This window comes from Delphinus delphis, chromosome 5 (genome assembly GCF_949987515.2).
Source record: "Delphinus delphis chromosome 5, mDelDel1.2, whole genome shotgun sequence".
In the NCBI taxonomy this organism is placed as follows: domain Eukaryota; kingdom Metazoa; phylum Chordata; class Mammalia; order Artiodactyla; family Delphinidae; genus Delphinus; species Delphinus delphis.
The window spans coordinates 41141298-41166811 of record NC_082687.1 but is presented as its reverse complement, the minus strand read 5'-3'; the positions used below and the strand labels follow the sequence as shown (position 1 = coordinate 41166811).

Sequence of the window (25514 nt, the reverse complement as noted above, 5' to 3'; positions counted from 1 at the left end):
AGCTTGGCTAGGAAAGCAAAGGTATGCGACCATAAGTAAAGGAGATCGAGATAAAGGTCAAGAGAGAAGCTTGTTTTTCAAAAAACAGAGATTCAAGCATATTTTACGGCCAATGGGGAATAAAAGCAGAAGGTTGAAAACGTTAGTAGGTAGAGACGCAGTATACAGTCGCTCCAGATCCTGCAGGGCGGGACTGGCTCAACAGTGCGGTGAGGATTATCCGCCACAGGAGGGAGGCGGTAAAAGACAGGAGGGTGAAAATCTCCGTTAGTTCATGCCTGATAATTTCCACTATTTTTCCTGTGAAAGTAGAAAGCCAAAGCAAAGTACATCTGTTGAGAGAGACAGAAAGAGAAGGCAGTGGGCAGGACTTCCCTGGTGGTCCAGTGGTTAAGACTTCGCCTTCCAGTTCGATCCCTAGTTGGGGAACTAAGATCCCACAGGCCTCGCGGCCAAAAACAAAAACAAAAAAAAAACCAACACATAAAACAGAAGCAATACTGTAACAAATTCAATAAAGACTTAAAAAAAATTAAAGGCAGTGGGATATAAGGGGCCTGGAGAGGGTAATCACTTTGAGGTTTTGGGAGAGTGAGCAGACTTATAAAAACCATCCAGCTCCACACCTGAAGGCCTACATTAGGCTGGAGATCCTGAATTTGTCTTGCTGCACAGCAGGAGGTAAGCGGCGGGTGAGCTAGTGAAGCTTCACCTGCTGCTCCCCGTCGCTCGCGGGCATTTCCGCCTGCGCAATCGCTCACATTACTGCCTGAACCACCCTCCACCCCTGTACATGAAAAAACTGTCTTCCATGAAAGCAGTTCCTGGTGCCAAAAAGGTTGGAGACCTCTGCCTAGAGTTTTCTTCATCAGTGATCAACAGCCAATATATAAAAGCATAAAAGCCGGATAGCTGATGGATCCAAGGCAGGGCAGCTGCAGCAGAACCCAAGGGAGCACAGGCAAAGACTGAGTGACAAGTAAGGTTTTATTAACTAAGATAGGAGTAGCAAAAGGAGAATCAAGATGCCCAAGGAAGCAAACAAATTTGATAGTCTGGACAAGCTGCATCTGAGATGCCTTCGGGACATTCAGAAAAGAAGTACATCTCTCAGAAGTGAGGGTGAAGTTAAAGACAGAGGTTTGGGAGTCAGATGCATAGAGGTTCAAGCCAAGATTCAAAATTCAAGCCAAGGTAGCCACTGCAATAACTCAGACATACTGTGTAGGGTGAGAAGAGTTGACGGAAAATTAAGAAAGAAATCTAAGAAAGAAATGAAAATTTTTATTTGAGGATTATAACCTGGGGACAGCATCCCAGAAAGCTCCAAGAACTGCTCTGCCCCTTGGAAGTCAAAACACAGTTATATAAGTTTTCTGAGACCAAGGGCTCTACATTAGATGACATATTATTGACATTTTACACAATCCAGACCTAACCGTCATTGTGGTCTCTTACAAGATCAAGGAGGAATGTTATCTTTTAAGAAGTTGTCTTGTTGATGCTGGGAGAATGTTGCTGTTTATGGTTGAGCAGGTATTTCTGCTGATGTGGGAGGTTTGGTCCATACATAATGCAGATACACAATGCATGGTAGAGGGAAGAGAGGAGGCCAAACGGCAGAGAAAATTTCTTGTCTTGGGGGATTTCCCTGGTGGTGCAGTGGTTAAGAATACGCCTGCCAATGCAGGGAACATGGGTTCGAGCCCTGATCTGGGAAGATCCCACATGCTGCGGAGCAACTAAGCCCATGTGCAACAACTACTGAGCCTGCGTTCCAGAGCCCACAAGCCACAACTACTGAAGCCCACGCACCTAAAGCCCATGCTCTGCAACAAGAGAAGCCACCCAATGAGAAGCCTGTGCACCGCAACGAAGAGCAGCCCCCACTGGCTGCAACTAGAGAAAGCCTGTGTGCAGCAATAAAGACCCAATGCAGCCAAAAATAAATAAATAAATTTATTAAAAAAATTTTTTTCTTCTCTTGCCATAAAATATGAAATTTATTTTACAGAAGAAAGGGTGCAGAACACTCATGTTTAGAGGGCAATGAAGAGAGGCTGAAAAAGTGGTCATGGAGGTTGAGCAAAAGGAGAGAATATATTGTTAGAAAAGAGATGGTCAACAACACCAAATATTTTGAGAGCTCAGCAAAGACCAGAAACAACATGGAATCATTGGATCTGACAACTCAGAAACCGTTGGTGACACTGGCATGAATGGTATTCATAAAGTATGGCTCAGAAGCTAGAGTACAACTGGGTTGAGAAAGCAGTGAGGCAGTGGGTACTCTTTCAAGGGCTTTGGCTATAAACAGACAGATGGAGCAATAGTTCAAAGAAGAGCCAGGATCAAAGATCTTTGGGGATGGGAACTATGGCAAGACTGAGCACAATGGTTTATATAGGCTGAGAATAAGAAGCCAGTGGAGAACCTATGAAAGAGTATGAGTAAGACAATGAGATAACATGTTTGCTTATGAAGTCAGCAAAATTTTAATAAAAATGACAAGAATTAGTGCTGGTGATAATGCATACCAGCAAAATCTTTCTGAATTTGTCAAATATTATATGTAGGAAGATGCAGCCCAGGTTATACTCAGGAATAAATGGGTGACCTTAAATATTTTCATTATAATAAAAAAAGGAAGGAAGAATAAAAGAAGAATTCTCTTCATGAATTTAGGGGAAAAAAGGACAAATGTAAGGAAACTAAGAGGGAGAACATAATAAAGTTAAGAGCAACAATCAATGAATTATAAAAAAGAGCAAATTAACATAAAGAAAAATCCAAGAGCTGGTTCTTAAACCTCCACCACAGAAAATTTTATAAATCAAATATCTTAAAAATAAAAATATGCAAAAATACTGTTAGAAAATATCTACAATGTGTATTTATTTGTTGGTTTTTTTGGTTTTTTTTTTGCGGTACGCGGGCCTCTCACTGTTGTGGCCTCTCCCATTGTGGAGCACAGGCTCCGGACACACACGCTCAGTGGCCATGGCTCACGGGCCCAGCCGCTCCGCGGCATGTGGGATCTTCCCAGATCAGGGCACGAACCCATGTCCCCTGCATTGGCAGGCGGACTCTCAACCACTGCACCACCAGGGAAGCCCTACAATGTGTATTTACATTCATTGGTGCTGCCAGCTAAAGAGCGATGCTTCCCATCTGGCTCTACAAGGATTAGGTCATTAACCACTGCAGGCTCTGACCTCCAACACACCCTGAAAGGAATTCAGGGCGGAGATGAGGAATGAGGCACTCTGTGTTCTGGCAAAAAGTGGCAGAACGGGCCTTCTGATAGTTAGATATTTTCAGGAGGAAATTTTATGAACACAAATTCTTTCACCTTCTCACACGTAGAAAAGCACTAAAATCATTAACGGAGGCGTCTGCTCCTTGTGACCAGCAGCAAGCCTCTGCCAAAACGTGTGCTTGACGCACGTGCCCCCTTCACCAAAATCGCGTGCATACTGATCTCCCCCCACCTGCACCTCTTCAGAGCAGTTGCTTGGAGCTATCAAAGGGGCTGTCTCCCAGGCACAGTCCTCAGCCAGCCCCCAGTAAAACTGAACTCACAGCTCTCATGTTGTGTGGGGTTTTTTTTTCAGTCTACTACATATATATACACATATATATGTATATATATGCACATATGTGTACGGCTTTATATACACACACACCTGTAAAACAAATAGTAGTTACTTGTTGGGAGGAGTGGGAATTAGACAGATAGGGGGAAAGATAGGAAAGATATACTTCACCATATAACAATAATTTTTGATATTTGAATCATAGGAATTCAAAAATAATTTAAAAGAAAGTTCTAGAAAATACAGATATTTTTAATCATAAGAGAATATTATAAGCAATTGAATGCTAATACATTTGAAAATCGCAATGAAATAGACTATATTCTGGAAATATTCGAATTTCCAAAACTGAATCTAAACGTAGGCAATCCAAACAGATCAAATTCAGAAAGAAATTGACACTGGATAGAAATTCAAACTTTTGTTGAATAAATGTATTATTTCTTTAGCTTTACTAATGTGTCATTTTTTGTAGGAAAAAAGTTGTGTGTAGTGGAAAACCGTATCATCTAGAGGACAACTTTCCAGGTTATCTGATTCTATGGAAGCTATTTTACAATTGTAAATTATAGGTAACTGAGAGCAGTGCAAAATAATTCTTATCAATTGACATGCAAATTCTGTTCTGTCTGGTAGAAGTTCAACTGATTCTCCTCTTCCCTGTGAAAGCTTTTGTTTTCATTTGCACATTTATTAATTCATTTCAATACTGCTTATCTATAATTCAGTATTGTGGATCTGTAAGTGCGTCCATTTAAAAAAATTCTCTTTGAACTAGTTATAACATGTGCCTGGTTTCCTCACTGACTACTGAGTACAATAAAGTCTGTAACGCATGTTTATTTTTATATCTGTGTGAGAGTCATGAATTTTCCTTTTTCTGAATATTATTTTTTTAACAGTTTCAAAATTTTAAGGAAAAGCTAATTTTAAAGCTAAATATATTAGAACATGAAATAGATGGGAAACTACCCAAAGTTTTTTGAAAACAGGATATTTCTGATACCAAAAACTGAAAAGCATTATCTCCAAAAAAAAACCCTATAGACCAATTTCATTTGTGATTAAAAACAAAAGACATCAACTCTCAGTTTTGATTTGATGAAATTTTATAATTCTTTATCAAAAATTATAAATTCTTGGGTTTCCCTGGTGGCGCGGTGGTTGAGAGTCCACCTGCCTATGCAGGGAACACGGGTTCATGCCCCGGTCCGGGAGGATCCCACATGCCGCGGAGCGGCTGGGCCTGTGAGCCATGGCTGCTGAGCCTGCGCGTCCGGAGCCTGTGCTCTGCAACGGGAGAGGCCACAACAGTGAGAGGCCCTCATACTGAAAAAAAAAAAAAAAAATATATATATATATATATATATAAATTCTTGATTTTTTCCACATATCCACAGTTTATGCCCTTATACAAAAAAAAAAAAAAAAAAAGGACAGCAATCATTTCTGTCCCTGGATCTTGTGGGTGAGTCTCCTGAGTGGATCAGAAAGATCTCTTTGACTCCCTGATGGATTGACAATTAGGGAACCTCCCCGAACATTCCAGTAAGTACTCTAATAATCCCCTCAAATGACCATAGTTTAAAGAGAATTTAGCCAAATTTGTAAAGACAAAAAGGGAGACTTCAAGTCCAAAGCATATTCAGTCTCTCAATGAATTAGAAAACCACAGAAATGTTTTCTGATCAACTAAAGAATGTGAATCAGGAAAAAAGTTACCTATCAACACAGGTTTTAGTATCAACAAATTTGGTTTGTATTGGAAGAGGTTACCACGTAAAACTTTCCCTTTACTGAATTCAGTTCCATATTCAAAACTGAAGTTGGTTCCTTACCTCAGTCTCCTTTAAAACCTTGGTTTTGACAACTGTAGTTTTGCCAGGCAAGCTACTTTTTAGAACTAAAATTCTCACAGTTGGAGAGATTGCTTTTGTAAGGAATAAAATTCAGAGTGTACGAAAAGAATAAGCTACAACTAGGTATATGAATTATTTCAGAAGTGTGAGGATGGGTTGGGAATTTTATTAACATACATTTAAAAAAAAAAGGAGGAAAAAAATTATCACTTAAATAGACACTGAAAAGGCACTGTGTGAGATTTGAGGGGATCAGGACATGCTACCCCAAAACATGCCCCTTTGATACGGAACTATTTTGAAGTAAAGGTGTTGTAGTTCCTGAAATCCCTCATCTGCCTAAAAGAAGAGCTTCCCCAAAGGAACTCAGTTGTTCTAAATCCCTTCAGGAGCAACTCTAATCTCTTTGCACAGAAGAAAAGTCAGATATTGTCACACCGTCTGTTCTCCCAAGGAAGGGCCCATTCCCTAAGGATTTTTCCTTAGGAAAAATCATTTGCTTTTCCCTAAGTTCCCCTTCTCCCCTTCCCCTAGGAAGTCATGTATATATCCCAAATTCTTTTTATTATTTGAGGTATAATTGACATACAACAACATATTAGGCCCCAAATTCTAACCACCTTTTTTTTTTTAATTTATTTTATTTTATTTATTTATTTTTGGCTGTGTTGGGTCTTCGTTGCTGCATGCAGGCTTTCTCTAGTTATGGCGAGCGGGGGCTACTCTTCGTTGCAGTGTGCAGGCTTCTTATTGTGGCTGCTTCTCTTGTTGCGGAGCACGGTCTCTAGGCATGCGGGCTTCAGTAGTTGTGGCTTGTGGGCTCTAGAGCGCAGGCTCAGTAGTTGTGGCTCAGGAGCTTAGTTGCTCTGAGGCATGTGGGATCATCCCGGACCAGGGCTCAAACCCATGTCCCCTGCATTGGCACGCGGATTCTTAACCACTGCGCCACCAGGGAAGTCCATTATATCTTAAGTTTAATAAATTCTAATATTTTAGAGGATCTACTAAATTAGTACAGAAAAGTGAATTGACACGTACAAATCAGACTAAATCGCTGAGGAGCCAAAAATAAACCACAAACTAATCTGTCCACAACAGTTACTGAATTCTTACTATGTCCTTAAATGATATCAGGGTTCTGGCTCTTCATTCTATTGCCTATCCATGGTTTAATAGTGAAGAAATGTTGATATACGGAAACAGCCAAAGTCTCATGTATTATAAAAGTCAAGAAATAGAGACTTATGAGTCCCATACTAGCAATAGTAGCCCTGCCTTGCTCAACTATATTATTTTGTTTTACTGCATATGGTCTGGACTCCAGGGCTTTATTTATAGGCAGTGTGGTGTAATTACAGCTGCCAAGAGGAAAAAGTTAAATTTTTTAAAACTTACACCAGTAAGAAACCAGTACAATTTTCCTGAATGTGTAACTGGTAAGCTTATAATAATTTTAATATTATCAAGTTAACATCTGAGTCATTAATGAGAAGATACTAATTTTCAAAATGGTACCTAAGAAAGCTCTATATTAAATATAACCAAATGTAAAAATACAGGAGAAGCCAATTGTTATTCAGGGAAGATAGGGTTTATGAAAAGGGGGGGCCTTAAATCCATGGGCAAATGTAAATAAATAGAATGGACAGGGAGGTCATTTCAGTGTTGGGAATCATGAAAATGAAAGAAAGACAAGACTGCATCCCAGTGAGTGGGCAGTAAAAGTCTACATTAGAGAGGAATTGGAAGTAAAACATGGACAGATAAAATGGGCTCAGAGGGGACCTCCCTGGTGGTGCAGTGGTTAAGAATCCGCCTGCCAATGCAGGGGACACGGGTTTGAGCCCTGAGCCGGGAAGATCCCACATGCCACGGAGCAACTAAGCCTGTGCGCCACAACTACTGAGCCTGCGCTCTAGAGCCCGCGAGCCACAACTACTGAGCCCGTGTGCCTAGAGCCCGTGCTCTGCAACAAGAGAAGCCACAGCAATAAGCCCGCGCACCACAGCGAAGAATAGCCCCTGCTCGCCTCAACTAGAGAAAGCCCGTGCACAGCAACCAAGACCCAACACAACCAAAAATAAATAAATAAATAATTCTTTTTTAAAAAAAGGCTCAGATTATGCATAGCCTTGAAAGGCAACACCGGTAGCTTGGATTTGGTCCTATAATAAGATACTATCTCAAGAGGGTTCCTGGGCTGGGGAGACCTTACGAGAGTGAAATAACAGCAAGATGAGGCAGACAGCACACTGCGCACATGAGGCTCTAGTGGCCAGGAGGCAGGAGGCAGGGAAACCAGAGTGGAAACTACTACAGTGTCTGCACATATGAAATCAGAATTATTTAGCATAATCTTAACAATCTTTACTGCCTGGGAATTGACCAGAGTTATTTCTACATAGCAAACAGTGTAAAAAGAGAGCAGGCAGCAGTGCCAGGCCAGGGCAGCCAAGGTCAGGCCTTCTCTGAACTTATACTTTGCATTCAGGTGGTCATGGGTGTCACTAAAAGGGTCCAGGTGAAAGACACTGTAAGAGGGCTTTAGAAAATGTGAAACGGAACTGAATTACCTCTAGTTAAGATAAGAAAAGACCCAGTACTGGAAGTATTTCAGTGTGTCCAACACTTGGTAAGACATCATTGAAAAGTACTACCTTTATGTGAATAGCACTTTTTAAAACCCATTCACATGTTACATCAATAGCTGGTATGTATATAGCAATTACTATGCACAGGCACATCTAATACAACCCTAGGAGGTAGGTACCACCATCCACTTTCACAGATGCCCAGAGCATTGTTACTCACCCACCGTCACTTGCTGGAGCCAGGATTGGGACCCAGGGGCAGAGCTCTGAGCACTATACTCTACTGCTGCTCATCTTACCTGCTCTTTCAAACAACCTATAAAGTAAGTAAGATGAATCTCCTTTACCTGACAAATATTTATAGAGTTCTTACCTGCCAGGCCTCATCCCATGTATCGAGTTTCCAATGATGGATGAGCCACACCACCCCTACTCTGAAGAAGCTTACAGTCTAGTGAGCAAGACAGACCAACCCACATTTTACTGATGAACAACAGAAACTCTAGGCTTCCATAAATTAAATAATTTATTCAAGCACACAGCCAGCTAGAGGGTGGTCAGGCCAGGGCTTAAATGCTGACATTTACATCTCCAAGTCTAATTCTTATTCTGAGTAACGTTGCTACTTCCTTTTCTGGCCTACTGGGAAAAACAAAAGAAAACAAAACAGGGACCTGCACGCTGCCACTAAGAGTTCGCATGCCACAACTAAGGAGTCTGCAAGCTGCAACTAAGGAGCCCGCCTGCTGCAACTAAGACCCAGGGCAACCAAATAAATAAATGAATATTAAAAAAAAAAAAGAAAGAAAACAAAACAACAATATCATAACAAGGACTATCTAGTCTAACCAAACTTCTACAAAAAGAGTCTGATCTCGTTAAGTGGGAAACATTAAACTAAGCTATTGTGATTCTGATGCAAACAGCACAGACCACCTATGCCAATAAACTACATATCATTTCAACAGCTGAAAAACCTATCATTTCAAACATTAAATGTCCTGTCATCAATAATTTTTGCTAAAAATATTTCAGATGCTTTGGGTAAATCACTTACATTGGGCTACTGTTCTCAAGGAAAACCAAGATACATCCTTGTGGTCTGAGATGCTGAAGATGACCCCAAATGATTCAGTTCCACAGTAATTAAAACTATTTTTCATTTTTCCTTCTGCTCTTTTTAATGCTCCCTAAAGGAGGCCTAGAATCCTTTTTCTATATGTAAGAGAATTGTCCCAAACTACCTAACTGTACTGGCCTGCAAAACTTGTTTTACCACACTTGGCGCATTCCAGCTTTCAGAGTGAACTACTATTACTCCCCATACGCCTTTAAGCCCCTCTTGGCCCAGGCTTAACTGGCAACATCAAGTGCAGCAAGGATTCATTAGTTGCTTTTACCCACAAGATGCTTAAACACAGCACTCAAGCCATGCCAGCAGTAGATCTTTTTGCTTCTTTTTTATTTCTCAAAAGGGTCCTGATTGGGATCAACCATACATGTAGTGTAGGTAGCTAGTCACTATCACATGACTTGGAGGGTGACAGTAAAGGCCTCCCATGGCCCTAAATAACCCCTATCCCAGCCTGCCAAAGTAGCTAAATTTACGGAAGAGAGGTTTGATTACAGGGAACTACTAGGGTCATTAAGGAGGTTAACAGGTATTTACCAAATGTGTGTTATGAGCCCAACACAACAGGAGACCAGGCATGGCCCATGTGACCAAGGACAGGGGCCAGAGTTCACCAGTATCATTAAGATAGAAACGTAGTGCTTTAGATAATTTTAATATCTAATTTATTTTTAGTAAAATGTAAAGTATTTTCACATCTTCACACTGCTCACGCAAGGGGCAGCAGGGTGTAGTGGAATGAAGGGCCTTGGGGGAGGTCTTCCACTTCCCCTTCCAGCCTCATTTCTGAGCATCCAGTGAACCAGCCCCTCTGAACAACCAGTGGCTCCCCAAGCTGCCCAGCGCTATGGGCTGCAAATACAAGGATGACTACACAGTCCCCTGTCCCCAGGCCGCTCACTGACAATCAGGAAACAAGTGCAGCACCAGATTGGTACAGGGATTAGGAAGCTTTGAAGGGAGGAAGCTAACCCAGCACGGAGGGCAGGGGGAGGGCAAGCAAGGAGGAAATGACCCTGGGCTGAGTCTTCAGGGGCGTGAAGTCTTCCCACGCGGCTGTGGTGGCGTGCGTGGGGCAAGCAACCAAGGCATCCAAGCCCTGTGCGTGCAGGAACCAGAGTTTTGTGGTGCTCAGAGCACAATGGGTAAGGCAGTGAGTGGTGAAGGATGAGCTGAGGAGGAGGGCAGGTGCCTGGCACAGGGATGACTACACTGTAGCTGATGCAGAGCCGCTGAACGTCTGGTTCCTCATTTGGCATTTACGCCAGGGAAGTGTGCTCATTGCAAATACTGTAGAAGGTACACATCAGGAAAAAGAAGATGAAAAGTGTTCAAAATCCCACAGTTTAGAGATAACCACTGTTAACATTCTCATGTACAATCTTTTATATATATGTATGTGTGTTTATATATTACACATACGTACCTATACTAACAAATATAGTTTTCTTCAAAAATGAAATCATTTAAAATGTGACATATACCCACAATGGAATATTATTTAGCCTTAAAGAGAAAATTCTGACATGCTACAACATGGATAAACCATGAGGACATTGTGCTAAGTGAAATAAGCCAATCATAAAAAGACAAATACTGTATGAGTCCACTTGTATGATGTACCTAGAGTAGCCAAATTCATAGAGACATAAGTCAGTGGCAGTGGCGAAGGGCTGGGGGAGAAGGGGGAAACAGGGAGCTATTGTTTAATGGGTACAGAGTTTCAGTTTTGTAAGATGATAAGATTTTGGAGATTGGCTGTACAACAATGTAAATATACTTAACACCCCTGAACTGTATAGTTAAAAATAGCTAAGATGGTAAATTTTATGTTATGTGTTTTTTTTACCACACTTAAAATAAAATATATAAGTAAATAAAATATAAAAAAGAAAATAAAATATAAAAAAGAAATTCACTTGATAAAGCTATTTTAATACTTTTTCCACTTATTTTTGTGATCACCTTTCCATGCAAGATACATACTCCGCCATCAATATTTCAGATAACTGCATAATAGTCTATTGCAGAGATCTACCTTAATTTATTTAACCCAGGAGAATTACTTTTTAGGATGGAAGAAACCTGCAAACACTTGGCTGATAGGAAGCAGCCAGTGACACTTGGCTGATGGGAGGGAGCCAGTAAAGAGCAGAGAGAGATTCAAGACCACACAAGAGAGAGGAATATTAATAGAGCAAAGGTTCCAAAGAAGGCATGAGGAGATGGCATTCGGGGCTCAAGTAATGGGCTAACCTTAAACACGGGGAAAAATGGATACCACATCCTCTGAGGAAAGGCAATGAAGATGGGTATGAATAGATTTGCATGTATAAAGAAGACTTTGGGAAATTGAAGACGTCAAGAGATGACATCTTAATGAAGATAAAGTGGTAGAGAAGTAGGGTATGAAAGAGTTGGAAGGATACATAGCTACGTTCAGAGAATAAGGCACTGAGGCTAAAATTTCTGAGGTGAAAAGGTACCAGCTGGACGAGGATCTGGGTGGAGGGTTGAGAGTGAGTAGCTGTGGTTTAGTGCCAGAGAACTCACTGAGAAGGTATCTAATGATTTTGAGGCCAGATTCATGGTCAGATCATCTAGGATGCCACCTAGATGACTGGAGTAAATTGGAGTCTTTTTGTTTAAATAAGAGGGGTCCACTGTCTTTCATGTGCCCATTCCCCTGTCCATCTGATCCTGGGCATGCCTGTGATACTCTGGTAGTGCATCATCAAAGTGCATGGGTTGCCTTGCCCACCTGTGATGCTGTCCAGCTGACAGAGTATGATAGAACACCCGGTGAGCTTTGTGAAAATGTCTGATTTAACTGATCTGGGGTGCAGCCTGGATTTTTACAGATTTTCAGATGATTCTATTGCACAGCTAGGGTTGAGAACCTCTGCCCTCTGGCTCTTTGCCATTTTCCCCTGACTTGTGGCCAAGTCAGCAGCTCATTAAGCACTTCTTCACCCCAATGTCTGCCCAAGCCCTCCATGGGCAAAGGTCAGTGGTTGTTTGAACAACCCAAGGGGAGGGTGCTATCCCTTAGGACTTAATAAAAGCCAAATCATGCAGTTAGCTGTGAGAAAACCATAGCTGGGTGTTCAAGCAAAAGCCACGCTGTCCAACAACCAAACATGGCTATTTAAACTTAAACTAATCCAAATTTGAAATTGTTTTAATTAAAAGTCCAGTGCCCCAGCTGCACATTCAAGTGCTCAGTAGCTAGTGGCTGCTGTACTGAACAGTTCAGAGATAGAACCTTTCCATCACCATAGCAAGTTCTGTTGGACACTGCTAATACAAAAATATTCTTTTCTTCTGAAAATAATCTGGGTGCTTATATTCATTTTCTTCTCATCATGGGCAAAATGAGCCACATGGTATGCAGAGGGTGAACACACTGCATCTCTGGTCATTTTTTCTCAGATGACTGATGGTGACTCTTTACCCCTTTTCGGGAAAAAGAACAAAGAAAGGAATTCTATGCTATCACGAACGAAAGTTTTTCTGAACAGTCCCATCTATGTATTAGGGCAGCAGTGGCTTCCCGACTTTCTTGCCTGTGTGTGACAGTAAAAAATATATTTTCTATCACAACCTTGTATACAGATATACATGTATATAACAGAAATTTTTTTACACATCAATATTTATCCTTACTACATGTTTTGCACTTGGATATTTTATAATTCTATTATATTCTATTTTCTGTTTCATTAAAGAAAAATAAACCTACTTAACAGTTCTCATAGCTCTGGTGGCCTATAGCTTGAAAAACCACTACCTTAAGATAGAAGTTGCCCACACGAAACTGAGACTCAATTTCACACTGTAGAGTTAATAGCCAGCTAGATAATAATTAATAGCTAACATTTATTGGGCACTTACTATATGCCAGGCATTGTGTTAAATGTTTTACATTCATTGCCTTATTCAATTCTCATAGTAACTCCATAAAATAGTTATCCAAGAACTATGAAAGGGCTGAGATTTTATTTGCACAAGTTAGCCTACCACAGTTTCCTGGCTGCTGGCAGAAGACGCAAGACTTCTGGGTCAGAGACAAAGGACTTTATCACAGCAACAGCAGTAGCCAGAGTATCAGCATTTCCTTGCACTAGTTCCCCAACTCCAGTTCCTGTAGGGCATCAAAAGAGGGCCATGTAACTCCTGCACATGCAGTGAGTAGCATTAATGGAGAGGAACTCAGCTGCAAGAACTTAAATCTATTATATTGGATATAAGCATGCCTGCTCTCGGCTTCCGAGGGCAACACTATGTCTATCATCCAAGACCATTTACTACACAAACACCCTTAAAAAGACAGTTTAGACTGAAAGGGCAGTCAGTGCCTCTCTTTGAAAAACCTGTTGAAATGCATGGGGCGCATGGAGAACTGTCTCCCAACAGTAGGTGCCTTACTTATCCCCATTTTGTACACGAGGCGAGGAAACAACGACTTAAAGAGGATTAAGTAACTTATTTAAGGTTACACAGCTAGTGACCCAGGTCTACATGACACCTAAGCCTAGGCTGATACCACCTTCTTTCATAGCCAATGGACAGTGAAATAGGAAGAGGGAAGAGAGCTGTCATTCATTTAGTCATTCAGGTATGAAATTTGTCCCTACAGAAAGCAATTAGCCATAGATAAATTGTAATAGACCATTTTTTTTCACATTTTCTTCAAGAATTCCATAGGAAGAGTATCAAATGAACAGGGGTTGACAAGCTTTTTCTATAAAGGGCCAAAGAGTAGAGATTTTCAGCTTTATGGGCTACATGGATTCTGTTTTAATTGCTACTCAGCTCTGTGGTGGGAGTGGAGAAACAGTCACAGGTAATACATAACCAATGGGCATGGCTGTGTTCCAATAAAACTTTATTTTCAAAATAGTTTGCTAACTCCTGTTCTCAGATAGCCCAGTGGGCTACCCAAAAAAAAAAAAAAAAAAAAAGGCATAGTAATTTCTACACACAAAAACACCAATGATTTAATTGGAAAAACAAGGTAAACAGGCAACAAGCAAGCAAACCAGGAGCTATATGAAACTGAAGTGAACCTAGGTTCTATGTCAGAGTCCTGTTAAGTCAGCCTGGATAAACAGTATGTCAAGAACTAATGTAAAATATTCATGGACTAAAAGTAGAATGGAGTCTACACATCATCTCTCTGTGATGACTGTGGTCATGCCAAGACTCTAAGAAACAATGTGACTTCCAAAGGCTTTTTCTAGCCCGTAGATGCTCAGTAGGGGAGCAGTTATCCAAAACAATCCTCTTTAATCTTCCGTGTGATGACATGAGTTAAAACCTATGTTATGAATAAGGGGGAAGTAACAGTGAAAAAAATGTTACTCTGGGCCAGGGACCATTCTAGGGATTTCACAAATATTGACCAATAGCTAATAAAGAATACCATTTCTGAACTGCCAAATTTATGGCTCTGCAAGTGAACACTCACTTGGGTCAGTGGCCTGATCTTAAAAAAAACACAATGTGCCACTATTTGACCACAATGGTATCCGTCCCCCAAATCAGTTACTGGAAAATTTTTGTCTTTATTTTTACATGCATACATATATAATCAAAATTTTGTTTATTCTTCTTTTTCTAATTCCTTTAGGTGGTACGTTAGGCTGTTTACTTAAGATTTTTCTTATTTATACAATCAAAATTTTGGTACACAAATGGCGACCCACTCTTTTTCATATAATCAATTTTTATGTCACATATAAGCTCAGAGTAAAATGGAAAAACACCAATCAAAATGTCATAGAAAAGACAGCTTTCTCAAGAACAATTCTATTAGCTGCTAAAATTACAGGGAGATAAATATGGTTCTTGTAAACACTGTGCTGTCATTGACAAGACTGGCAAATTTTTCAAAAGGACATACTTTTGAAGTCTAGGCTACATGGGAACATAATACCACAAGGAAGAAAAACTGTCACCTGTAAATTAATATTCCTGCTACTGCATGTAGATATATTTTAGTTACTAGTGTTTCTATGTAAATACACTTTAAGTTTTAGTGAAAAGTAGAACTTAGAAATTCCAGGAGATATATTCCCATTGAAACTCCAGGACAATTACATTACAGAATTCTAATTCACAAACACTCCAAGTTAAGTAAAAAATTATATTTCTATTTGGATTGCTTTACAATGGTATCAATATCTCTTAATTAGCACCTTTTCACTCATGAATAAATAGAATAAAAAATAATTTGAAGACTATTTTATTAACCAGCCCAGTTAAAAAAATACACCACCTATTTTAGCTATGTACAGTCAGTTTTAATTTATGCTTTAAAACTTCCAATTATTGCCATTTAAAATATTTCTTTAGCAGCTAAGTCATCATAAGTGTAAAAAAACCCAGGAAGATATCTACTTTGTTAATAAATGAAATATTTGATGAATAATAAGGCTATGCTATTTTTGGAGACATTTATGTTTACATTCAGTTGAAAACCATTATAATTCATTATAATTACGTCATTGTTACATAACACCATTTAAACTACAGGCTAATTTCCACTACTGCCATAGTTAATCACAATTACTTCCTCTTTTTTTTTACTTCTTAAGCTTTGTCTACATTAGCCTAAAAGTATTACATGACTTTCAATGTTTTGTCAAAGACACTTCATCTCGCTCCTTTGCATTCCACAGATAGAGTCTGTATCACGGTCCTCGGATATGGATGGTTCTGAAGCCTTGAGCAAAATCTGCATATCTTATGAATTTTTAGTATGTTAGACACAGCCTCTGTACTTTTTAAAGAAGGAAAGTAACCATAATGACAAGCTGTTGCCTTTTTTATTCTAACTGACAAAGTCTATGGACAAGTGGTTGCTCACATTTAGTTTGACCTTTAAGAAAAACTGAACTCTACTTCCAAAATGAAATCAGTTTTACTTTCCAGATTGCACTGGGTCGGGGCAGGGAGATTCCCAGCCTCAATTTTAAGACATCTCCTTTTATATGAAATTCTTGAAGCAACATTGTTTTCCACTTATCATATTGAAAATAAATCATGAAGCACTAACAGGCAGAAAGTGATTTTGAAAAACAAATAATTTAGAATGAAGTAAAAAGTGGGGGATTTATGGGACAAACATATCTATTTAGAGTTTTGTGACTATTTGCTACAAACCAGTATGCAAAAGTTAGGAATTGGTCAGGAGGGAAGGAAGACTGAGCTCTTAGCCTCTGGGACATTTGGGTTTCTTTGGGCCCCAGGCTGCCTGTCCAAGGGCATTAGCCTTCAGAGGCCACAGGCTGGCAGCAGTGAGGTCTCTTCCAGCCTAAATGTGCAATGACTCCTCTCACTCATCAGGCCTCATCTTACACAGAAAACAACTGTCATCAGCTCACTTCCACACTTCTGCAATGCTGTACAATGTTTGAGTCTCACGGGTCTGCTGATGTCCATCTATGTATCACTGTTGCATTGCAATATGGGAGCTGAAATTGTTGAACTTGTGGGCTTGGTCAGCAGACTGCCCAGGTTCAGCATTTAGCATGGAGTTCTGTCTTAGATCAGTGTTTCCCAAAGTGATTCTCAAGCCTAGTTGCAGAGGTAGTATTTTACATCATGTTCCAGTATACACACACATTTATATAATAAAAAAACGAATAATGACCAAGTTTATATAGTGCTTACTGTATATGGAGAGTTAGAATTGGAACCCAGGGGTCCTGTTTCTGTCATGCTCTTGACCACCACTCGCCACTGCCTCGTGGCCTTGCACTTGCATGCATGGGGGAACCAAACTGTTTCATCAAACACTAGTAACCCTCACTAAGAGGGATTCACAGTGATAACTCCTATTCTATTATATATCCCATCTCATTAAAAAAAATGCTGATGCTAACCTGTTAAATTGATTTCATAACTCAGGACACATGCTTTGAAAAATATTATGATAAGTGTTGTATGAAAAATTTTTTGAAAAACATCAACAATAAAAAAGCGAATAAGTATACGTATCTCATCTTAGAGACTTTACTATGCTATAGTGCATCGTAAATCTCAAACAGAAGGCGGGGCGGGGGATGGGTGGTTAAACGGAATAGTTCCTAAATTTACTCAAGCATCTCCATCCCCTCGTGGAATGGACACTAATTTGGGAAATGTTATCCTATAGTGTTAACACCTTAAGGGCAGAGACAATTTGGGGGTTAATTTAATTTATATTTTAGTATGCACAAACACCTTTGACAAATTTCCAAATAACTGATTTAGGGAGACTCCTTCTCGGAGAAGGTGAACGCCCAGGACCGCGAGCTTTGGCCTGGGGAGAGGTATCCCAGGTACCTAGGCTGGGATACGTAGGTGAAGGAGGGTCACTCACCCAAGAAATATGAGAGACAGTGTCTTGAGAAAAAGTCTAATTAAAAATGTGTCCCTCTTACAAGCAGCCCATGCAGCTCAATATCAAAAAAACAAACAACCCAATCCAAAAATGGGCAGAAGACCTAAATAGACATTTCTCCAAAGAAGATATACAGATAGCCAACAAACATATGAAAGAATGCTCAACATCACTAATCATTAGAGAAATGCAAATCAAAACTACAATGAGGTATCACCTCACACCAGTCAGAATGGCCATCATCAAAAAATCTACAAACAATAAATGCTGGAGAGGGTATGGAGAAAAGGGAACCCTCTTGCACTGTTGGTGGGAATGCAAATTGATACAGCCACTATGGAGAACAGTATGGAGGTTCCTTAAAATACTATAGATGGGAATAAAGACACAGACCTACTAGAGCACGGACTTGAGGATATGGGGAGGGGGAAGGGTAAGCTGTGACAAAGTGAGAGAGTGGCATGGACATATATACACTACCAAACGTAAAATAGACAGCTAGTGGGAAGCAGCTGCATAGCACAGGGAGATCAGCTAGGTGGTTTGTGACCACCTAGAGGGGTGGGATAGGGAGGGTGGGAGGCAGGGAGACTCAAGAGGGAAGAGATATGGGAACATATGTATATGTATAACTGATTCACTTTATTATAAAGCAGAAACTAACACACCATTGTAAAGCAATTATATTCCAATAAAGGTGTTAAAAAAAAAGCAACTATAGAGCTACCATATGACCCAGCAATCCCACTACTGGGCATATACCCTGAGAAAACCATAATTCAAAAAGAGTCACATACCACAATGTTCATTGCAGCTCTATTTACAATAGCCAGGACATGGAAGCAACCTAAGTGTCCACTGACAGATGAATGCATAAAGAAGATGTGGCACATATATACAATGGAATATTACTCAGCCATAAAAAGAAACGAAATTCAGTTATTTGTAGTGAGGTGAATGGACCTAGAGTCTGTCATACGGAGTGAAGTAAGTCAGAAAGAGAAAAACAAATACCATATGCTAACACACATATATGGAATCTAAAAAAAAAATGGTTATGAAGAACCTAGGGGCAGGACAGGAATAAAGACGCAGACGTAGAGAATGGACTTGAGGACATGGGGAGGGGGAAGGGTAAGCTGGGACGAAGTAAGAGCGTGGCATGGACTTATATATACTACCAGATGTAAAATAGATAGCTAGTGGGAAGCAGCCGCATAGCACAGGGAGATCAGCTCAGTGCTTTTTGACCACCTAGAGGGGTGGGACAGGGAGGGTGGGAGATAGACCCAAGAGGGAGGAGATATGGGGATATATGTATATGTATAGCTGATTCACTTTGTTATAAAGCAGAAACTAACACACCATTATAAAGCAAGTATACGCCAATAAAGATGTTAAAAAAAAGTCTCCCTCTCAATGGTGAAAATGATGGCTTTAATGAAAGCCAACTTAATTAAAAAATTGAAACAACATAGTAGATGTTAAATAAAATCCCATTCTAATGGTTTTACTAAAATAAAGGTAGGTTATTTTTTAAGTGGATTTGTTCATCCCTAGGGGCTGGGCTAGGTGGGAGGGTCTGGGTTGAAGCCTAAGGGAAAGAAACCAGACAAGAAGGGCCCAAGGAAGACAGAGGCTTCAGCCACTCCTTGAGGGGCACTCACTTGTCAGACTTTTCATAGGGTCTCTGTGAGTGCAGGAGAGGTAGGGGGGCTGCTTGTACCTCATCATCAACTTCCTGCCCCTCTAAATCTCCCTCCCTTTGAAATACTGAAAAGTGCAGAAACTGACTCTAAGAATGAATGATTCTATAATGTGCAAAAGAGCAAATAATAAAACAAGTTCAAGAACACAGACACATGGGGCCAAGCATCTAAACAACTCTGGGTGATGCTTATTTTTGTGGCTAGCAGACATAAGGAAATTAAAAAGGGAAACTATTTTTAGAATAGAGTTGAACTTCAGCATAACACACCTTCTTCAGAGTAACTGCAACTATTTTTTCATAATAACAGGGTTACAAAGTGAAATCTTAATTCCTAGTTCTATCAATGCCAATCTCCACTTTCTTCTGATTAAGGATAATTGTCATTAAGTGCTATCTCTGCAGGAAATGCGTGGAGAGAATTTAAAGCTGCACAGTCCAGTATGGTAGCCACTAGCCCCATGTGGCTGTTTAAATTAATTAAAATTAAATAAAATTTCAAATTCAGTTCTTCAATTACGCTAGACATATTTCAAGGATTCAAGAGCCACATGTGGCTCATGGCTACCATGTTGTGCAGATTATAGAACATTTCCATCACTGTGCGAAGTTTCATTGGACAGCGCTGATCTAGAGAAAGGCCATTCACAGATGCTAAAAAGAAAATTGTTCATTTCTCCCTTCATCTAAGAGTTCCAAGTGCTACCTAGCAGAGCTGGTTTGACTTAGAATACCATGGGGTTGAATTTGAAGGCTACTGCCAAAGATTTCATTATTATTTCAAAATATCATTGCAGTTGGCCAGTGTAAAATCTCTTTGCATTAAGACTTTCCATAGCCACAAGTTATCTTTCAAAATCCAAACATGCTAGGAAATGATATTTGGTGATAATAATAACTTAAACAAGTTCCACTAATTTATGAGCTAGTGCTTAGAGCAAATTATGAAAAAAACAACATAAAGATATATGGCACCATCAGCTCCGGGAATTAAAGTTTATAGTTAAAATAAGTAGGGATGCACATCTGTTGTTGCCCTTAGGATTAAGAAAATATATATTACACACCTGGGTCTTTTCCTAGCTTTTTCATGAACTTAGATTCTGTAACATTTGGTCTTTGTATCACATTTTGAGAAATTTCGCATATATATCATTTGAGCCTCACAGCACCTAATCACTGTTATAGTGTGGATTCTGAATGCTGCAGATTCTTCTTCTGAAGGGGAAGATTGAGAGGTAATACATTATCTTGTCAGTGTCTGTTTGCTTAATTGTTTACTGAACTGATCCCAAGTGGCCGGATTACGTTGAAACCAAATGGCTAGGATTGCAGGGGCCAGCTAGCTTTTCATTCTTCATGACTCTAGGCTGCCCTCCTAATCTGGCCACTGTACTGCAGAGGTGTGTCTAGGTCACAGGGGAAACAAAGCAGGAGGACACACAGGAGTGTAAAGTCAAGTGCCGTCACTCTTGATGAACACAAAGCAGATAAACTGAGTACAAGAAAACCCTGCAAGGTCATAGTAAGCATGACTGTGGTATTTCTAGAACAAAGCCTAAACGTAAGGCATTACTATGTTCATGCAAAAAAAAAAAAAGAAAGAATTACTCCACAGAGTAAATTATCTCCCCGAAAGCAAGCAACCTGTAAAAGGCATTTGATGAGAAATACATGAGTTAAGTAATTGCTATAAGGACACTTGAAGGTCAATTTAAATAATACAAACAAATTTCCTTCAGCTAATGGCAGATTATAATAAACATGCGTTTCCCAAACACTTTAATATGTTTGTTCAGTGTCATAACATCTACCAACTGTCATTATTGTTAGCAAAACTTATTTATCATGTCCAGTTTTTGAACTTCCAACTTGGAGAGCTTGCAAAATATTTATTAAATACTGTATAAATAAAAGACACCATTAAAATTCTTATGCTTATGCCTTGAAGATTAAACTCACATTTCTAGCTCATTAAAAGATGGTAGCTATAGTTAATCATAGAAACATGGTGTGTCTGGGACGCACAGAAGAAAAAGTTTGGGATTATTTAATGCACGAGAGCTGAGAATGTAAAATTCTATGATCTGCAAATACCACACATATGAACCTAACAATTTTTCCTTGAAAACTTTAAGTAGGTCAACTTATTAACTGTTACCATGGAGTTTATACATCCACATTTGCCTATCTTTTTGATGAACTGCAGCCCTGAATGGAGTTACAACCCTGAATTATTAAAAATCTGCCTTTGATTCAAGCAGAGAAATGAAGAAGCAGAAACTAATATTACAGTTTAGGCTGTGTTATTGTAACAGATCCAAGAACTTTTTTTAAAAACCCATGTTATTAGTATATGTGGTTGCCTAACAGGACCTCTCCTGGTCTCCCACAGGAAGTGGGACCGGGTTCACTCCAGGAGAGGGGTTTCCATCCCAACTGGGCTGTGTTCTCACATTTGTAGTCACAGTCCTTGGCTCAGCCGTGAAAGACGGTCTGACCGGAATAAACCTGACCAAAACAATCAGGGAAGTGTTTGGGATATAATAAAGTGCCGTGGAGGTAGGGGTGGACGGAGGAGAGGCGTGAGTAGAGAAAAAAGGAATATGAATTTAGAATGGGAAAAACCCTCTCGTTCTTCATTTGATTCGTTTAAGGAGGAGAAAATCACTCGACAAGGGCTCTCTCCATAACCCAAAGCTAATCATGCTTTTATTGCAGTGGATGGTCAAACAGCCTCGGTCGGTCGCCCACTCACCGGCATCTCGCCGGAGAAACCGAAAATCCCATTTCTTCCCAAGTGTGCACCCAGGAGAGGAAAGCGAGATTGTTCATTTAGAGCGGAGAGCTGCGCACAGGGCAAGGCAAGTTAGTGCCTCTCTCCCGGCTCCCCTGCTGCCCCCGCCAGCCTGTCTCGGCTAACGGGAAAGTGAACGGCGAACGGCAGGGAGACCGGGAGGCCAAACTTGGGGTCTTTTCCGAGTCCCCCGACAACAAAAGGCCTGGGTATCGGATGGGGCGGCGGGGGGCGGAGGGCACACCTGTCAAAGACGGGATCCGAACCGTAGCGGGCGGGAGGCGCAGGGGTTCGGCTGACGGCACTGCGGCGGCGGCGGCGGCGGCGGGGAGTAGGCGCGCCGGCCGGGACTCCGAAACGCCGCCAGCCACCGCGCCTCGCTCCGGGAGTGCACCCGCGGGGGCTCGGGAGGCGGCGCCGAGCCCGCGGCGCTCCTGGGCGGGGGCCGCCGCCGAGCAGGGCTCCGCCGCCGGGAAGACCCTGCCGCCCGAGCCCCGCTGCGGCTCCCGCAGTCCCCTGTTCTCCGCCTCCGGGCTGGGCGCGGAGCCGAACCCCATGCCCCCTGGCTGCCCGGCGGCCCCGCGCGGAAGAGGGGGCGCCGCGCCTACCTGCTCCGGTGCGGCGGGGCCGCGGTCGCCTGGCGGGGCCGTGACCTGAGGCGGCGGCAGCGGCGGCGTCGGCGGCAGTCGCGGCGAGGAGGGCGCTTCCTTCAGGAAGGGGTGGGATCTGCCCGCCCGCCGCGCCGCGGCCCGCCCCCGGCTTATTCTGGGGTCCCGCTTCCAGGCCTCCCGGGGAGAGTGACCCCCCTCCACACCCCCGCGGGGCCTCCGGCTTCCACCACCCCTCGGGACCCCGCATAGTTACCCGGGGCTGGAGCCGAGCGGGGACGGTGGAACCGCTTCTTTCCAAAGCCTTTGTGAACGCGATTGCCTGGCGCTCGCTCCTCACTCAACAAAAGGAAGGACTGAATCTGGGATCCTCCGCCTGGTGGTTATTTATTCCTGACCTGTTGTAACCTGCTGGTCGGCTCCCTTCTGTCCCCACACCTAGGGTTTTTGCACAGAGCAGCTAAAACTCATTTTCGTGCCCACTGGCTGAATGCAGTTCTCCGCCGCTCAGCGCTCTCCCGCGGTTTTCTTTCATCGTGAAGAGCAAACACAGGGCCAACTTCTGACCCTGGCAATGAGCGGAGACTCCAAGGCCGCCCTCCCAGCGCCAGGTTGCTCTCTTCCTGCCAGTGTCTCGTCTGAGTCGGCTATAAAACTGTATTCATCGGCATCTGAATAGCTTTCCCCACCGCAGACCGCAGCCAATCAGTGGCACTATGTCAGTGACCTCTGGCAGCAGCGTGGATCAAGGCTATTTTTATCTCACGCTCACCGTTAACTTCTCTTCCAGACGCAGCCTTCCGGGGCTCCCACTGGAGGACCTCCTTTATCCACCTGCCTTAGGCTGACCTCCATTCTTTTAGGCTCCCCCACCACCACCACACCTGCCTCTTCTCATCTGCTGCCTCTCAAAGCACACGGTTCAAATTCTCCAATTCAACATTCCAGAACTCTTCCTTCCCCCACGATGTACTATTCCCCCATAATACACTATTATGTGTGTATTGATATATTTTTACTGCTTTTTCCTGGCTACTAGACTGCGAGCTTCTTGAGGCCAGGGACTTGGCCTCTTCTGTATACCTTCCCTTCAGGTTAAAACATCTGGTTAAAACAGCAAAAACAAAAACTTTAATCTAGATCCTCTGCTGAATTTTGTGGAGGATAGCCTATGCCCATTCTTTCCGAGGAGAGTGACTACTGCTTTCATCAGATCCTCAGTGATCTGTGACTTCCCAGAGCTAAGAATTGCTTGAGGCCAGTCGGTGAATGAACCTCAGCTCTGAGGTGAGGACCGCCCCCCCCAATTCCATCCCTTCTCTACCATTCATTTCTCTCTGTGATGACTGAAGGCACCCTCTAGCTACACCTGCTTCCAGTCCATTCTTTAAAAACTTCTGGATTCATACAATTATGAACTTAACTCTGTCTGCGTACCTGAATCACCAGTGGGAGCTTTAAAAAATACAAATGCCTGGATCTACCTCAGACCCCCCCTAAGTCAGAACCCGAGGGCAGGGAGTGTTGAGCAGAGAGGAGCGATCCAAACAAGGGTATTTTTACAAAGAGTCACAGGTGATTCTGACATGCCCATGACTAAATCACTGCCTTTCTTGAGAGAAGGGTTCCCTATTTGTAAAATGTCCTTACTTTTCCTTGTCTTTATGGAAGGACTGAGAACCCTTGCGCTATGTTAAATTTATTTGAATATTTTCATTTTCACGCAGAGCCAGGCCCACTTGTGCTTAAGAAACAAACTTGAATTTGTGAAGATAGAAGGCTCGGTGCCATTTGTCAGCAGCACTAAATCATCGTCACCTTCATCTCTAAAACGTCCATCCAAATAAACTCAAAGAGTGGAATAAATTACATTCCTGACAGTGATACTGACAGCTGAAAGATTATATTAAAATCCCAGCCACGAAGGAGAGTTGGTTGTTATAAACAGATTCCATTAATGTCATGAGACTTCTAGTGAAGTTTCAAGAGAACTGAAGACAAACTAAATATAAGTTTATCCATGCTTTGATTTTTCTTTTATTGGTCTTGGTATCCCATCCGTTAAAATTCATCCACGATGTACTCAGTACAATCTTAGATATATTAAATCATGTATGGATGTAAGAGCAAAATACTCTTCTGGAGCTGGTTCTCTTTTTTAAAAATGTATATAAAGATCTATCCTGTATTCCAAAATGATCTGTTGACAGTGTTCCAAAATGCTTCAGGCTTTGAGGAAAGGTACAAGTACAGATCAAACAGGGTTTAAGACCTGGAAATAGAGGCCAGACACAAACTTGGTGGGTAGGGTGGTGATCAGTATGCAGGGATAGAATCATTCCACAGGATCACAATGAGGCACCATGATTCTGACACCATGGTGATCTACCAAGTCCACTGACTTAACTCACAGCACAGGTATCCCTCCATCTGAGTAGGGGTGGTGGCTTTTCTGATATAAGTGAACTTGTTACCCAACTGAAACCACTATAGAACATTTAGAATCACAAAGAAATTCTATATTCTCTCATTTTCTTTCTCCCTGCAGCCACTTTATTGTTGTTTAAGATTCAAATCAGTTCCTTTGTTCAGCTGGCAAAGCAGACTTGAGAAGCACAACTCATAAATAACATTCCTGGGATTCTGGGAATCCCTGCTGCTGGTCCAGTTGCAGTGAATCTCGTTGTAATAATAATCTCTGTATAACAAAATCATTCCCAGCCTTATCCAATCATTACCAAGCCTTATCAGTTGAATTATCCAATCCAACTGATGTTCCATCTCTGGTGAGCAGCAAAAGCATACAAAGTTCATTGAAATGGCATTTGATTTCT

At 41.6% G+C, this 25514-nt stretch overlaps 1 protein-coding gene across 4 annotated transcripts in view; it reads right to left on the bottom strand.

Annotated features, from left to right (window-relative positions):
• Window positions 1-23290, bottom strand: part of TMEM150C (transmembrane protein 150C) — a 76072-nt gene extending 52782 nt beyond the window's left edge. For 3 of the 4 annotated variants that reach the window (XM_060011671.1, XM_060011672.1, XM_060011673.1), the window contains exon 1: window positions 22937-23290. The gene's annotated coding sequence lies outside the window, so the exon portion shown is untranslated. Of the gene's footprint in view, window positions 1-13198; window positions 13321-22936 lie in introns of those variants that run through there. The other variant, XM_060011674.1, reaches the window with a different exon arrangement.
• Between the last annotated feature and the right edge of the window lie 2224 nt (window positions 23291-25514).